The sequence below is a fragment of the Pinus tabuliformis genome, chromosome 4_2 (assembly GCF_031772625.1).
Source record: "Pinus tabuliformis cultivar Carrire ecotype Pingquan chromosome 4_2, CPIR1, whole genome shotgun sequence".
NCBI lineage: Eukaryota > Viridiplantae > Streptophyta > Pinopsida > Pinales > Pinaceae > Pinus > Pinus tabuliformis.
Window position 1 is genome coordinate 267,598,994 of NC_142304.1, and position 15,934 is coordinate 267,614,927.

The window sequence follows — 15,934 nt, forward strand, 5'->3', positions numbered from 1 at the left end:
TTGCAGATTGAGCCGTGATTTTTGCGCAATGAAGAGAAAAAACCATTGTTGTATGAAAAAACAAGAAATATGGTTGGAAAATCCACTTACCAAGCACTTTGAATCCCTTCAAATCTGTAATTTACCTTACAACTGGACATGAACACATCTCCGAACTCCAACCTACAAAAGAAAATGCGAAAAATGAGCGGGGATCACTTTTTTAGTGACCCATGGGTCCCTTTTCGTGCGACACATGTTCTACATGTAGGACATGATTGGTGTCATGTGTCAGGCACATGTTTGACACACATCTTGTGCATAGGACATGTGCCAAACATGTACCCTACCCATGTCGAATGTGTCCATGTCCAACATGAAGAGTATTGTCATGCCCCTAAAGACTTCTGATAGTTTAAGGCACCCCACAATCTCTAGCCATGTGATGCCAACATGTTTCTCCCTAATGGATTGATCCCCTTGTTGATACTTCACTCGAACTATGCCTCACAAATGAACACTTGTTTATTATATCTTAGTTAAGTTCTTAGTGGAATATAGAACTTATCTTAAAACCAAGTGTATCATTGTCCACATCAACATCATCATCTTCATTAAATTATAGCTATTAGCAACATATAAACTTCAATATTTCATGAACATTCCATAAGTATTAGTTGCAACATGAAAGAACACCAAATTTAGAGAGGAACGGCTTGCGGCCTTAACCCCCACAAATCTCTTTTATAAACAATTCCTTTTAACAAAAGAGGCTCGGGTCAGGTCTCTGCCCTACCACCTGGCCATACAACCAAGATACAATACAAAAGTACTCACTCAGGGCGCAACCTTCTCATCAACCTTCAATACAAGAAGCCTAGTTCTTCGTTTGTGTTATGTTGTTGTGTTGTGGTTTTTTCCTCATCATTCCACGCCTCAGTTTATTTATATGAGCCGTGGGGTGCTCAAGGGCCCCATCCCTTGTGGTGATGCACCCTTTCACATTTGCGCTGACCCCCAACTCGAATCATCCACATGTTACATGTCTTCAAGCCATCTCCTCCATGCAGTCGATTGAACCCATCGCTTGGTCAAGTTGACCCCTCGACCATCCTCTTGAGAGGAACGGCTTGCGGCCTTAACCCCCACAAATCTCTTTTATAAACAATTCTTTTTAACAAAAGTGGCTCGGGTCAGGTCTCTGCCCTACCACCTGGCCATACAACCAAGATACAATACAAAAGTACTCACTCAGGTCGCAACCTTCTCATCAACCTTCAATACAAGAAGCCTAGTTCTTCGTTTGTGTTATGTTGTTGTCTTGTGGTTTTTTCCTCATCATTCCACGCCTCAGTTTATTTATATGAGCCGTGGGGTGCTCAAGGGCCCCATCCCTTGTGGTGATGCACCCTTTCACATTTGAGCTGACCCCCAACTCGAATCATCCACATGTTGCATGTCTTCAAGCCCTCTCCTCCATGCAGTCGATTGAACCCATTGCTTGGTCATGTTGACCCCTCGACCATCCTCTTGGAACCCATGCCCACATCATTTCGATTGGGTCGACTTGGTCGTTTCGTCTTGCAATTGTGCCATGCAGCAAAGCTCCAACTAACTCGCTCGTCGTGTTGTTGTGCCATGTGGTGAAAGGATGCGTGTGCCCATATCACATACTAGTCTTGGCTCATGCCTGCTTGCATGATCCCTAAGTCCACTAGTCTGGTGTGTGTGTGCCATGCTGTGCCTAGCTAGCCAAGTTGAGCTATTTCGGTTGGGCATGTGTGCATGTTGTTGCACCCAATCATGCCACTTAGTTTTCTTGGTGTGCCCATATCGCATGGAAACCCCAAATGTCGCAACTGACGTCACATTTTTTTGCGATATCCATGTCATCGTGTTTGCATGACTTTGGTTAAGTGTGTGCTTGTTAAAATTGGAAACTAGGGCCAAACTCCATGTGGGTCATCTTATTAATGGAATTTGATATTTTTCTTGGATCCCTCTCATCGAGAGGTGTAGGATTGATCTAAAGATCATCCGATTCCGATAAGTATTCATAGAGATATGAATTTATTTGTGTTATGGGACAATTCGTCAAGGTCGGCCAACAACCAAATAAACCCCACTTGTGCTCAACGTTTTAGTATAAATAGAGGTGGCCTTCAAGTCATTTCAACACACTTGGGATCTCTTCCTCTCTACTTGTCTTCTGCGATTTATGTTTATGTTCTATCTGCAGTTTACTTTAATGCTGATGTGATTGCTAATCTGGGAAAGATATTGAGCTAATTGTGAAAATTGAAATAAATTTCTCTAAGCATAGAACATACCTAAAATTAACATTGTATCAGAGCTGAGGTGAAGACAATGCCCAAGCAAGAGTGAAAGAGAAATCATCGAAGACAATTGGGAAAGGACAAAAGGATAAGTGGATTTCTCATCCCTCTTCAAATTCACCGAGGGTGAAGTTGAAGCAGAGAATATTATCAGAATGGTGCAGTGGAAGTTTCTGATGGCCTACCTAAAGATCACTTCATTGGGAAGTCCAGATTTAAGGGTGGAAGCACAGGTAGATGCCTTGGTTGCAATAAGTTCGGCCATTATGTGAAGGAGTGTCCGAATGGTAGAAACACATCTCTTGATGAAGATAACAATCATTCCGAGGACATCTTCAATGATCAAAGGAATGACAGGTAATGCAGGTCATCAAGGAAATCCCAGACTCTTCAAAGAAAGCAAGGAACCCCAGGTATGAAGAATCAAATGTTGTTTTTGATAAGATAAAGAAGCGTTATCTTGTATTGGCCCCCTCTTTCAGATTCTTTGGGAATCTGGCTTATTGATTGTAGTGCTTCAAGGCACTTCATCGGATAGAAGGGTGCACTCTCTAATTTGGTAAAGATGGAAACAATCGTGGGATTATACTTGGAGCCGATGCCATCTATCCTGGAAAGGGTGTAGAGAATGTTACCCCTCAATTGAATGAGGGTAACTCGATTCATTTAAAAAATCTCTTTTATGTACCTAATCGCAAGAAGAACTTGATGTCCATTTCAACAATGGAAGTTAAAGGTTACAGGGTGGCACTCATCGATGGAAAGGTATGTGTTAAAAAAATAGAATTTTCAAAGTTGCTTTTTCTCATGGGTTCAGGGTTGGAAATTTGTATCAAGTTGCAAGATGGTCCATTGGTGATCATGTCAATTGACATATTGCATCTATAACACTGGAGGTCTACCTATGGGGCCCTACTCGATGTGAGTCAGATGGTGATAGGGATGCCAGAATTCAAGAAGAGCATGAAGGTACATGTCTGAGATGTACCGAAGGAAAATCCTATAACGGGACCATTCCCCTCATGCAGTAGGTCCAAAGGTTTGGAAAAACCCGAGGAGTTTGAGATTCATGATCGGGAATCTCATGTATACAGGTGGAAGAAAGCCCTCTATGGCTTGAAGCAAAACACCTTGGGCATAGTATGAGAGGATTGATAGTTGTCTGATGAAGCTAAGATTCACTAGGAGTGAAACCGATCCAAACCATTACCTGAAGGTTGTGGATGATAGACCTCTCATTATGGTACCTTATGAGGATGATTAGTTCTCCCGTGGCAACTGTGGAACAGGATGATTAGTTCTCCTGTGGGCCGGGATAATTAGTTTTTCCGTGGCAACTGTGAAACAGGATGATTAGTTCTCCTGTGGGTCGGGATGATTAGTTCTCCCATGGCGACTGTGGGGCAGGATGATTCGTTCTCCTGTGGACAGGATGGTTAGTTCTCCTGGCGAGGATCCTACCCATGCAGTTTGGGACTCATGGGAAGTACCTCTCATCTGATCAATGAGCAGGGAAATGGGGTTAGGGACCATAGTAGTACTATCGATGGACACATCGTTGTATCTACCGTACTCCCTATGCTAGGATGACCTTCATTGATCTGGGATCAATGAAACTGATCTGGGATCAGTATGAGTGGTTTGAGACACTCTCTTGTGATATTGATTTGGGATCAATAAAACTGACTTCGGGTCAATAAGAGTGATGTGACACACTCTCTTAAGATGAAATTGACTTCGGGTCAGTAGAGAATGGTATGAGACATTCTCGATCAATTCTTCTTCTTCATGGTTTAGTAGAGCAGAGCAGAGAAGAGCAGAGCTCAACAGAGTGAAGCAGAGCTTAGCAGAGCAGAGCTCAACAGAGAAGAGCAGTGCAAGGCACTGATGGCAGAGATAGTACAGTCGGACATATGGATCAGCGGATGGAGTTCTCCCTAGTTGAGAAGCAGTGTTAAAATTGGAAACTAGGGCCAAACTCCATGTGGGTCATCTTATTAATTGAATCTGATATTTTTCTTGGATCCCTCTCATTGAGAGGTGTAGGATTGATCTAAATATCATCCGATTATGATAAGTATTCTGGAGATATGAATTTATTTGTGTTATGGGACAATTCGTCAAGGTCGGTCAGCAACCAAATAAACCCCACTTGTGCTCAACGTTTTAGTATAAATAGAGGTGGCCTTCAAGTCATTTCAACACACTTGGGATCTCTTCCTTTCTACTTGTCTTCTGCGATTTATGTTTATGTTCTATTTGTAGTTTACTTTAATGCTGATGTGATTGCTAATCTGGAAAAGATATTAAGCTAACTGTGAAAATTGAAATAAATTGCTCTAAGCATAAAACATACCTAAAATTAACAGTGCTCAACATGAGGGCCTTACAGATACATACATGGACCCTTAGGCGCTGTCTTGTTACTTAACTAATACCTCTCGGTAATTGCGTGTTCCCTTGTATGTTATAGCTACACTTGAAACATAAGGAGCTCTTAATTTAAGAGATGGAACATAGCTCCATAATTATGCTAAGTTGGATTGTCTTGGTGTGATCTTAGTTCATGATGGTGTATTTATTTGGCTCCAATTAACGACTTTGGCTTGTGGCGGGATCTGCTATAAGATCATGGTGCAAAAGCTTTACACTTCTTGTTGGCATATATACGTTAGCAAGGGGTTAGCCCCTTTATTTATTCAAATGTTTGGCTTACTCATATAATGGACTAAAAGTGGGCATGTCATGTTATAGGAAAAATGTAAAGTTATTTTGATTTTTAATCAAGGGGCCACTCCCTTTTTCATTAGATTATGAGGACTAACATGGTTGGCTTCCTTCTATGTAATATCCCTTATCAAGAATATTCCTCAAGCACAAGCAAACTCCAACCAGAGATGGACTGGGAGGGCATTTACCAGATATGTCGTCTCTGAAAAGAGGATGAGATCTGGAGGCTACCTGGTCCTTTCCAGACTCTGTCTAAGAGTATAGGAGAAAGCACACAAGTGGTATAGTAGCCGGGAAGCTCAAAGAGATAAAAATAACAATGGTGCAACATATAACAATATAACCATAAGCAGATACTCAAGAAATGCAGAGAGAAATGCTAAGCCATTTTATTATACTGAGTAATAGAATGAGTATAGGAGGTGATCAAAAAGATGGCACCTCGACTTGCACAAGGCAAGTGAAGAAATACACTCAGAATAGCAAAGGAATGGCCTCTCTTTGAATTGCGTCCAAGCTGCTGGAGAACTATCGTGCTGCTGTTGCTGCTAGAAATCAAATGAGGATTTGGGGTTGTTCCCCTCCTTAGAAAATGCTGAAACTCTGGAATCAGATTCTACTCAAAAAACCCAAAAAAACCTAGAAAGCTTTTCTAAAATGGCCGACCCCCGAAAATCGCCCCCTTGAGGACCCACGCAATCCCTCAAGGCTCTGCGCTGCCACTGGAATAAACCCACCACAACTCTGCCTGAAACTCAGCCAAAATCCTCCAATATGCAAGAGCTGATCCCCTGCTCAACCTCCCAGCACAAATCCACCTGCAAAACCTCAATCCAGAACTCCTGCCAGAAAGAACTGCATCATCCCTCTCAAGACTGCGCAGTCATCCAAGATGCTCAATCCTCCTGCCAAAATGCTGATGAAACTACTGCAAAAATACTGATGGAAATACCTTGCCCAAGCAGGCACTCGAAGTCCCCCGAGGCTAAGGGTGAGATCTCCGAACGGAGACACTCAATGCACTAAACAGTGCTGCAGACTAGCTAAACAGCCAGCGTGCTCCAAGTCAAAGTGAATAGCTCAAATGCACATAATCAAATGCCAAAATGAGGAGGCTCCTCTCTCCTTTATAGCGTTGGCCTCTTTCTATCCCAAGGCTCACCTCCTCCAACGTAGCTTTCCTCTTGCCACACGTTTCTCATCATCTGCGCAGTCACTCCAAGTGTCTATGTGGGCCCCTCCTCTACGTGGTTCTTTGGCCCCCCTTGGCTCACCTTTTAAGTTACAACGTTGTGCTACTAGGGAGTGCCTTTATTCATGAAGTGAGTATGTCCCCCGATCCTCACCTTTTTATTTATAAATAGCTATAGAAGGCAAAATTGAGCAAAATCAAATATTCCAATTAGCCATTCTAATTAGGAATATTACAGTCTCCCCCGGAAAATTGTTGCTTGTCCTCAAGCAACTGAAGTGATGGATGCTGCAAAAGTATCAATAATAGCCTCTGGCTGCAACACTAAATGCCCCTCATCATCCGTGGGTGGTAGCTCATCTGTCACTATCACATGCTGTCCCAATGCCTTCTTCAGGCATGATACATGAAAAATGTTATGAATCTTGCTGCCTTGGGGTAGCTCCAACTCATATGCAACCTGTCCAATCCTGCGTGTCACCCTGTATGGCCCATAAAAGCGGGGCTTGAGCTTCTCAGCGCCCTTCTGCTTTAGTGACGACTGTCGGTATGGCTGTAATCATAGGTAGATTAGGTCCCCTACCCCAAACTGTCTCTCCACCCGACCCCTGTCAGCATACAACTTCTGCTGGTTCTGCGTTGTAGCCATATTATCCTTGAGAGCTCAGAGAATATCCTGACTCTCTTGGATCCAAATCTTGGCTCTTGGAGCCTTGCTAGCACCAAACATCACGTCAGCAAAAGATAACGGATAATACCCTTACAAAGCATAAAATGGTGACATACCGATGTGTTGACTCCGTCTTCTCAAAGTCCTCTGTCAGAGTCAAATTGGCAGGTGACTGTCAAAATCTCAGTTCAAATATGCAGGCCAATGACAATTAGCTTTCACCCACTGCTACTTAGATGTTCGTAAAGGAAATCATCTCTGAAAAGTCGTGAGTTCATAGACAGCAAGAGTGAATATGTGCGATGCTTGCATTTAGCTCGAGAGAGTTATCTTTTTGGGTTGCAATGGGTGATGGCAAAGGAAGAGTGACTGTTGTGCAACTTGTATCTAGTAATCTTAATCATGAAAACCCATGCTCTTTTACTTGGTCTGCTGAAAGAGAGAGGCAACTTCTTGGAATTTACTGGTGCAAGTCCTTAGGGCATAGGCATGTTTTTACAACAGATCCAAAAGGAGGAATAAAATTGTGGAGGTTGGAGTACACATTTAGAGAAGTCAATGGTTGGAGGGGATCCATCAAAAGAATATCAGGCATCTTTAGTTGCTGATTTCACATCAGCATTCTTGGCACGCATTGTATGTATTGATGTGAGCCTCGTGGATCAGCTACTTGTTTGTGGTGATCAGCGGGGCAATATCGTTGCTTTTGAATTTCCAGTGAGATTGATCGATTATGCCAGAGAAGTTTCAAACATTTTGCTCATTTAAAGGAGCCCATGGTATCTCAAGTGTGGTTAGCATTTCAGTTGCAAGATCAAATGGAAACCAAATCTGTATATGTTCGATAGGGAAGGATGGATGCATCTGTGACTTTATTTTTGATAAAGGTGCCATTGGAGACTACTCAAATAAATTGATTTTTGCTGGAATAAAAAATGTCCCAGAAATTACTATGGTGACAGACAAAGCCATTCTTGGATGCCTGCAAACTTGTGTTACTAGTCATTGACAAGTTTGGCGCTGCTATGGCACTTGTGAAGGCTGATGTTGATAGGCAGTCTCTCAATTGGGCGTATACTCTCTGCAATTTGATACACAATATGTTGTCTCTGCGTTAATATGTATGGAGGTCTCAACGCTGTTCTGCGATGGGTGTATTGTTTCTATAGATCTATGCTAGCAGCTATATTCATATATACATATAGAATAATGTCTATGGTCAGCGGTACTTATATGGTTGGCACAAGCACTCTCCCGACATCCCTATAGTTTCAGCGTCACTATTATATCGACCTGTTTCAGCACTAGATAAGTCTCGGCTCTGTCATATAAACTGTATGTATGGCATGATCAATTGCAGAGCATCACAGATGTATGATAGCAGTATTGTATATATGGTTCAGTTAGATATGTGTCTTAGATCAGTTCTATGAATAGCAGCATTGGCATTCTATTCGTTGACATCACCATTACAGTATATGTATGGCGCTATTGGCATCACAGTTCAAGAATATTATTGTGAAAATCAATAATGACCAAATAATTCATGTCAACCTCACTCAGGAGAATCCAAAGCCGTTGATTGCTGGGATTCAGTCCATTGGGTCGAGACCAACATAACCTTTGCCGGGTGTTCTGATATCTACTTAGAATATCCTTTCTTTGAACATCAGATCCGTTGGTTCTCCATCTTCAATTCATTTATGATGGTTATTTTACTCACGGGTTTAGTCTCAATGATCCTGATGCATGACTATGCAAAGTATGCTCGCGAAAAAGATGATTTGGGTAGCAATAGCTGGCTCATGAATATGGCCCAAGAGGTGTGTAAACGGAAAGACCATGAGGCAGGGTTCAAAGGAGCTACCTATGTTGATTGCCTTCAAAAGCCATGTTTCTTATGTAAACAGCCTGGGCACACCACGATGACATGCCCACATCGCATAGCTATAGAATATGGGGTTGTCCCTGGCCCCCGCAAATATGTCCAGAGTGGCTTTGACTTTGTATTTGAATGGCAAATCAGAAATCATATCAATATGATCAAGCCAACTTATGTTATTCCCAACCAGGTTGACTCTGCTATCATCAAGTTACACAGTAGACGGATAACTTGCTTAGAATTTCACCCTACTAAGAACAATATTATCATGTCAGGAGATAAGAAAGGTCAAATTGGTATTTGGGACTATGAGAAAGTGACAGAGAGGACAGTTTATGATACAGTACATTCCTTCGTTCTGAATAGTATGAAATTTCATCCCGTGAAGGATGATTATATATACACATCAGGATCTGATGGAACACTTAGCTGCACTGATATTGAGACGGGAGTTCCAATCCTCCTGATGGACTGCAATCCTGATGGATGAAATAGACTGGCAACATGGAGAATGCTATATGGCATGGATATCAATTCAGAGAAAGATCTTTTACTGGTTGCGGATAACTTTGGGATTCTTTACCAGATAGACATTCGCTCAAATAAGAAAACAGAGGAACCCATTCTAATCCACAAAAAGGGTTCTAAAGTTGTGGGACTTCATTTCAATCCATTAAATTCAGATCTTCTGATCAGCGGTATCGTCTTTGGGATATTCGCCAATTAAAAGCTGGGGCCTTCCTGGGAGAGTTGAAACACCCACGTGTTGTGAACTCTGCTTAGTTTTCGCCAAAACCTGGCAGTAAAATCATGACTACTTGCCAAGATAATCGGATACGTGTATGGGATTCTATCTTTGGTGATTTGAGCTATCCAAGCCATGAGATCGTCCATAGTCATGATTTTAATCGTCACTTGACCTGCTTTCGTGCCGAATGGGATCCAAAGGATCCGTCCGAGTGCCTTGCAGTTATTGGTCGTTACATAAGTGATAATTTCAATGGCATAGCTTTGCATCCAATTGATTTCATCGATACAAGCAATGAACAACTTGTCGCTGAAGTAATGGATCCAAATATAGCAACCGATCTCCTACTAATGACTTCAGTCCTGATTCGATGGGATCTGCGCTCCAGTTTGTTAGCCCTCAGAGGATTTTAAGGGGAACGATCTTCTGTTTTAGGAAAAAGAAATGACTCTATCTCTATTTTTGTAACTGCAGGTGAAACAACGCCCCTGTTTTGGGGTCGATTTGTTTTTCCCCTAGCAGAGTTTTATTTAATGTATTAAAAAATCATTTGAAAGAGGGAGAGAGAGAGGGAGAATTCTGAGCGCTGGTGGAAAAAAACAGAGCTTCTATTGTACAGTTTTGACAGAGATTTTAATAAAAAATGCAGCTCTGACCCCTGAGATTCCTGTGGTATGAAATTTAACATTTGTGTCATCCTTTGTTTCATATGTAGCCTGTTATGTGTTCATTTTATTTCATGATCGTTTCCAATTGAACAAATGAAGTGCTAAGGTAGAATTCATAATTTGTATGCTCTGCCTTTAAGTTTGTTCATATTTAATGTTTTCTTCTGTTTGACAAGGATTCATCTTCTATGCCCTTGTCAACTCCTCAGCAGTCTTGCCGTTCCATTTAATCTCAATTTGATGTTAAAATTTCTTGCCTACCTTGCCTCAGGAGATAATCTGTGTTTTTGATTATATTTCTCTGTTTCAAGCTGTTTCTTTGCCCCATGCAGCCCAGAAAACCCCATCATCCATTAAAACCCCTTTTCCTATCAATTTACTAGCCTAAAATCAGTATTCCTTATTGGTCATCTCAGCCCCTTTGAAAACCTTTTGCCGAGATAGACCCGGAGAGAGCCCTCTCCTGTCCTCGTAGGGCTAGCTACGAGGCTGAGCGTGGTATGATGTTGCCTCGAGTTTTGCCTTCCTCAGCCTGAGGCAAATTCGAAGGCTAACATAGTGGCGACCATACTGGGGAAGATGGTTTGCTGTTGATGTGACATTCGATTGTAGATTGTCTTGCTCCAGTACATGAAATCAAGTTGCAGATCTGATGCTGATGGTGGACAGCAATCAGACACATATGTAGGCTGAAGCATTCACCTGGCGACTCCAACTCGATCCAGACATTCTAGTGCTTGCTGATCCATTCATGCAATGGTAGGGTATGTGGCAAACCCTGCACTTTGTGAAGCTGTAAAAGAGGTTAGAAATCAGTTAGCAGATTCTGAAATTAATGAAGAATTTTTCAGTGCCTTGCTTCATTGGTTGAAATCTCCAAAGTTCCCTTTTGAAACTAAAACTAGATTTTGTGAGTTAGTTGTTGAAAGAGTTGAGAAGGAGATTCAATGTTTAGATGAGCAGATCCAATCATATGATTTCCAAGACCCTAAAAAGTTCTTGGAAATCCTTCCTCCTTCGAAACAAGAAATAATAGAATTGCCTACAGATGTTTGCATTGACAGTGTGCAGCTGGAAATATGTATTGCGGAGTTGGGGCAGCCAACAGAGTCTGGCTTTTGCGATCCAATGGCAACATACATGGAAATGTTTTTCAGTTTGATTGATAGATCAGGCTGTTTTCTACGTGACCAGGATCATTACGCGCATGAAGGGCTGCCAGCAATTACATCTGTGTCCTGGTGGAAGCATTCTCAAGCGGCATCATTTTCAGGTTTACTTGAATGGTTGATTTGGCATTTTAGTATTACCTGATCCAGTGTTGCATGAAGCGCCCCCCCCCGCTCCGAAGCTCCGAAGCGCGCTTCGGAAATTCGGAAGCGCGATTCGTAAATTTTTTTGCGCTTCCTGGAATTTCCGAAGCGCTGGCTCCGAAGCGCGCTTCGTACGGCGCTTCGGAGCACGAAGCGTGCGCTTCACGCACGCTTCCGTACACTTCGACGGAAAGGGGCGCGCCCAAGGGAGAAAAACAATTTTTTTTTTAATTTTTTTTTAAAGTTATGTTCACTCAACCTTAAGGGGGTGGGTTAGGGTGAGGTTAGGGTGAGGTTAAGGTGAGGAATGAAAAGAATAAAGCCCCCATTCATTCCTCATTTTCTCACTTTGAGTTTATGAGAGTTGGAGAAGAGAAGAGAGGAGAGGAGAAGAGAAGAGAGGAAAGGAGAGGAGAAGAGAGGAGAGCTTGGAGGAGTGAAGAAGGAGGAGCTAGGAGAAGGAGGAGGAGCTTGGAGCAAGAGCTTGGAGGACTTCATCTACAAGAGCTAAAGAGGTAAGTTCAAACCCCAAACTCCCTTGTTTTTTTGAAATTTTTTTTGTATTTTTCTCCTCCCTCTCCTACTCTTTCCCATTGTTTCTACTTGCTCCTTTATTTACAGGTTGCCGTTGTCCACCACCTATATCCATATTCCAAGATGGTGTTCTTTTGGCTTCTATGTATCATTCCACTCTTGGTTTTAATGATGGCAAGGGTGAGGAATAGAAGGGAAGAAACAGAAGAGGACATTGGTGATAGTCCTAATAGTAGTGACCCAATGTATGATGAGGAGGAAGGGTTTGAAGAGGAAGGGGATGAACTTGAAGGGGACACTGAAACACAAGATGGGAAAGCTACATCAACACCCTTGTGGAACTATGTGACCAAACTTGATGGGGGAAAGGGTGGTGGATCTTACAAATTTGTGTGCCCTCATGGTTGTCATGGAGGAAAACCATATTGTGGTTCATATACCCGTTCATATACCCGTCTGAGGAGGCATCTTTGTGGGGTGCTGGACAGTGATGAAAAAAAGGGTTCTGTGGGGGTACAAATTTGCCCAAACATTTCAACTGAAGAAAGAAGAAAATACATCCAAATAGAGATGGCTGCACAACAAAAAAACAAGAAACAAAAAACTCATTCTGAATCAATGCAACCTCTAAATTTGGTAGTTGCTCATCTCCTCATGGTACTTCTGCAAGCTCTGGAGGTAGAAGAACAATAGGGGATTTCCTTAATGTTGCTGGGAGGGATGATGTGGATGGAAAGATAGTCCGTTTTCTTTGTGCTTGCGGTGTACCATTCAATGTGCTTCGCTCTCCCTATTGGCATGAAATGGTAAAGGCCATCAATGAAGCCCCAAAAGGATACAAGGCCCCCAACTATGAGAAAGCTAGAACAATGTTATTAGAAAGAGAAAAAGCTAAGGTTCAAAGAGCTTTGACACGTTTTACAAATGAGTGGGTAGATTCTGGGGTATCCATTGTATCAGATGGGTGGACAAATATTAGAAACCAACATTTGATAAATGTTCTTGGTGTTTCTTCTAGTGGTGCAGTATTTATTGCATGTCATGACTCCTCCTCCATCACTGCATCTGCACAAAACATTGCAGATCTCCTATTGAAATCAATCAAAGATGTTGGTCCGAATAATGTGGTTCAAGTGATCACAGATAATGCAGCAAATTGTAAGGCAGCAGGAAAAATTATTGGGCGTACTCATCCACACATCTTTTGGTCTGGGTGCCTGGTTCACACATTGAACCTTTTGATGCATGATATTGTGAAACACAAAGAATGTGGGTGGATTGCTGAGGTTTACAGGAAAGGGAAGCAGCTCATTAAATTCATCACAGGGCATACAAGGGTAAACTACTTCTATGGCACTTACTCCAAGTTGCAATTGCTTAAAATTTCAAAGACAAGATTTGCTAGTTATTACCTCACCTTTAGGCGGCTAGTGAAGGTGAGACAAGCTTTAACTAATCTGGTGTGTGCTGAAACATGGGATGAAATTAACATTGACACAGATGGTGCTAATGCTGTCAAGGACACTGTTCTTGACAATTACTTTTGGTCACAGGTTAAATATGTTTTGCAATTCACCAAACCAATTTATTACATGATCAAGTTTGCAGATTCAGATCGACCAGTAATTGGGGAGGTGTATGAGCAAATGGATAGCATGTTGGGGCAGATTAAAGACATTGTTGAGCCTAGAGATACCACCTTGTACAATTATATTCGTGTAGAGGTGCAAAACCGATGGGAAATGCTAAATATTCCATTGCATGCATTAGCATATGTTTTGACACCTAAATACTATCATCCATCATGGCTTTCAACACCAGCACCTGGGGGGGGGAGCAGGAGAAAACCACACCAAGATCAAGAGGTTCACCAAAAATATATGGCTGCATTGAGTAAATTAATCCCTGATGAGGAGGACGCTGCATTGGTACGGAGACAGGTGAGCAACTATACGCTCAACACTGGTCCATTTGGGAGCATGCATGCAATTAAATATCGAGAGACTTTTTCTGCTCTTGAGTGGTGGAACATGCATGGAGGGGGTACTCCACTTCTACAGAGTTTGGCATTGCGGGTGCTATCACAGGTGGTAAACACTTCTTCTGCAGAGAGGTGTTGGAGCTCTTATTCTTTCATCCACAGTGTTAAAAGGAACAGGTTGAGTTTAGACCGGGCAGAGAGCTTGGTTTATGTTCATTACAACTTGCGATTGTTGTCCCATTACTGTGAAGATGCAAAGTCTAATAAAGACTTGTTGATTTGGGACAAGAATCCAGAGGAGCCCAATTTGGAGGATGGAGTGTTGCGACTAGAGCAATTAGAGGATGCTCTTATCCAGGTATGTCCATTGTGGTATGAATTTTCCAATTTTACCTTATAAAGCATTTCTCTAATTCATGTTTTTAATTTTTTTGTTAACTAGTGTTTTTTTTTTTGCATGAATTTTTTGAGCGATTCTAGGATGATGATGACCGTGTTGATATGCCACCACCCCCACCCCCATCTGGTTCCTAGGTTCCATGGTTCAACACCAACAGCAGGGGGTTCTTCTTCATCAGTTTCAGTGCCACGACTTCCACAGGCACCATCTTCTTCATTGCCAGCACGTGGAGGCCCGCCACCACGTTCTATTCGTGGTGGAAGGAGGAGAGATTAGTAGATATATTCACAATCTACTACTTTTTGTCATAGATTACTCATTAGACTTGTAGACTTGTGAATTTGAATTTTGAACCTTTTTGGCTTGGCGGTGACCAAGTGACATATTTTGTAAACATTATTATTTGAATTTTGGACATGACAAATGTTGACAGTTGCTCACTTGCTAGATAAATCATAATATGCTCTATGTTTTATGTTTTATAATATGCTTAAATGTTTTATGTTTTATAATATGCTTAAAAATTTGATGTATGTTTGTAATAGCTAGAATATAGATGATTGTTGTACATACTAGTAACTGGTAACTACAATGGAATCATGGATGCCATATCTATCTTGATTTATGCAAAAATATGCATGTTTTCATGTCTTCTACAATTAATTTGGTATTTGGGATGTTTGTTTTGAGTATAAATGCAAAAAAATATAAAAAAATATATATATATAGCAGACGCTTCCGCGGACGCTTCGCTTCCTAGATTTTTGGAAAATGACGCTTCCGCGCTTCTGCTTCGCTCCCGCTTCGTGCAACATTGACCTGATCTACTGTTTTTACAGCAGAGTAGGGTAGATTTTATAAATAAATAAGCAGCCATAAGGGCAACATTGTGTTCCAGTTTCATTACAGTCTTAGTGTGAGGTTTGCTGAGTCAGTTTTTCAATCATTTCAGTCAAGTTTCAGTCCATAAATGAGTCGGAAATCTTGTGTTGGTTGTTGAAATAATGACTCCATCGCCCAATGGACAGAGGCACTGTCTGCTCTCCCAAAGCTCTGCGGTTCTTGGCACCTCCAAAAAGCGGCAGCTGCCATCCCCATTGGAGCCGATGTTAGACTCCGTCTTCTCAAAGTCCTCTGTCAGAGTCAAATTGGCAGGTGACTGTCAAAATCTCAGTTCAAATATGCAGGCCAATGACAATTAGCTTTCACCCACTGCTACTTAGATGTTCGTAAAGGAAATCATCTCTGAAAAGTCGTGAGTTCATAGACAACAAGAGTGAATATGTGCGATGCTTGCATTTAGCTCGAGAGAGTTATCTTTTTGGGTTGCAATGGGTGATGGCAAAGGAAGAGTGACTGTTGTGCAACTTGTATCTAGTAATCTTAATCATGAAAACCCATGATCTTTTACTTGGTCTGCTGAAAGAGAGAGGCAACTTCTTGGAATTTACTGGTGCAAGTCCTTAGGGCATAGGCATGTTTTTACAACAGATCCAAAAGG

The 15,934-nt window shown here is 41.8% G+C and overlaps 1 protein-coding gene and 1 pseudogene across 4 annotated transcripts in view; both read left to right on the forward strand.

Annotated features, from left to right (window-relative positions):
• Positions 1 to 15,934, forward strand: part of KAPP (kinase associated protein phosphatase) — a 290,614-nt gene that overhangs the window by 171,604 nt on the left and 103,076 nt on the right. The window lies entirely within an intron of this gene.
• LOC149169006 (protein DAMAGED DNA-BINDING 2 pseudogene) lies at positions 8,644 to 14,567 on the forward strand (annotated as a pseudogene). Its single transcript, XR_016259717.1, has 3 exons — positions 8,644 to 9,924; positions 13,553 to 14,391; positions 14,514 to 14,567. The product of XR_016259717.1 is annotated as a protein DAMAGED DNA-BINDING 2 pseudogene (transcript).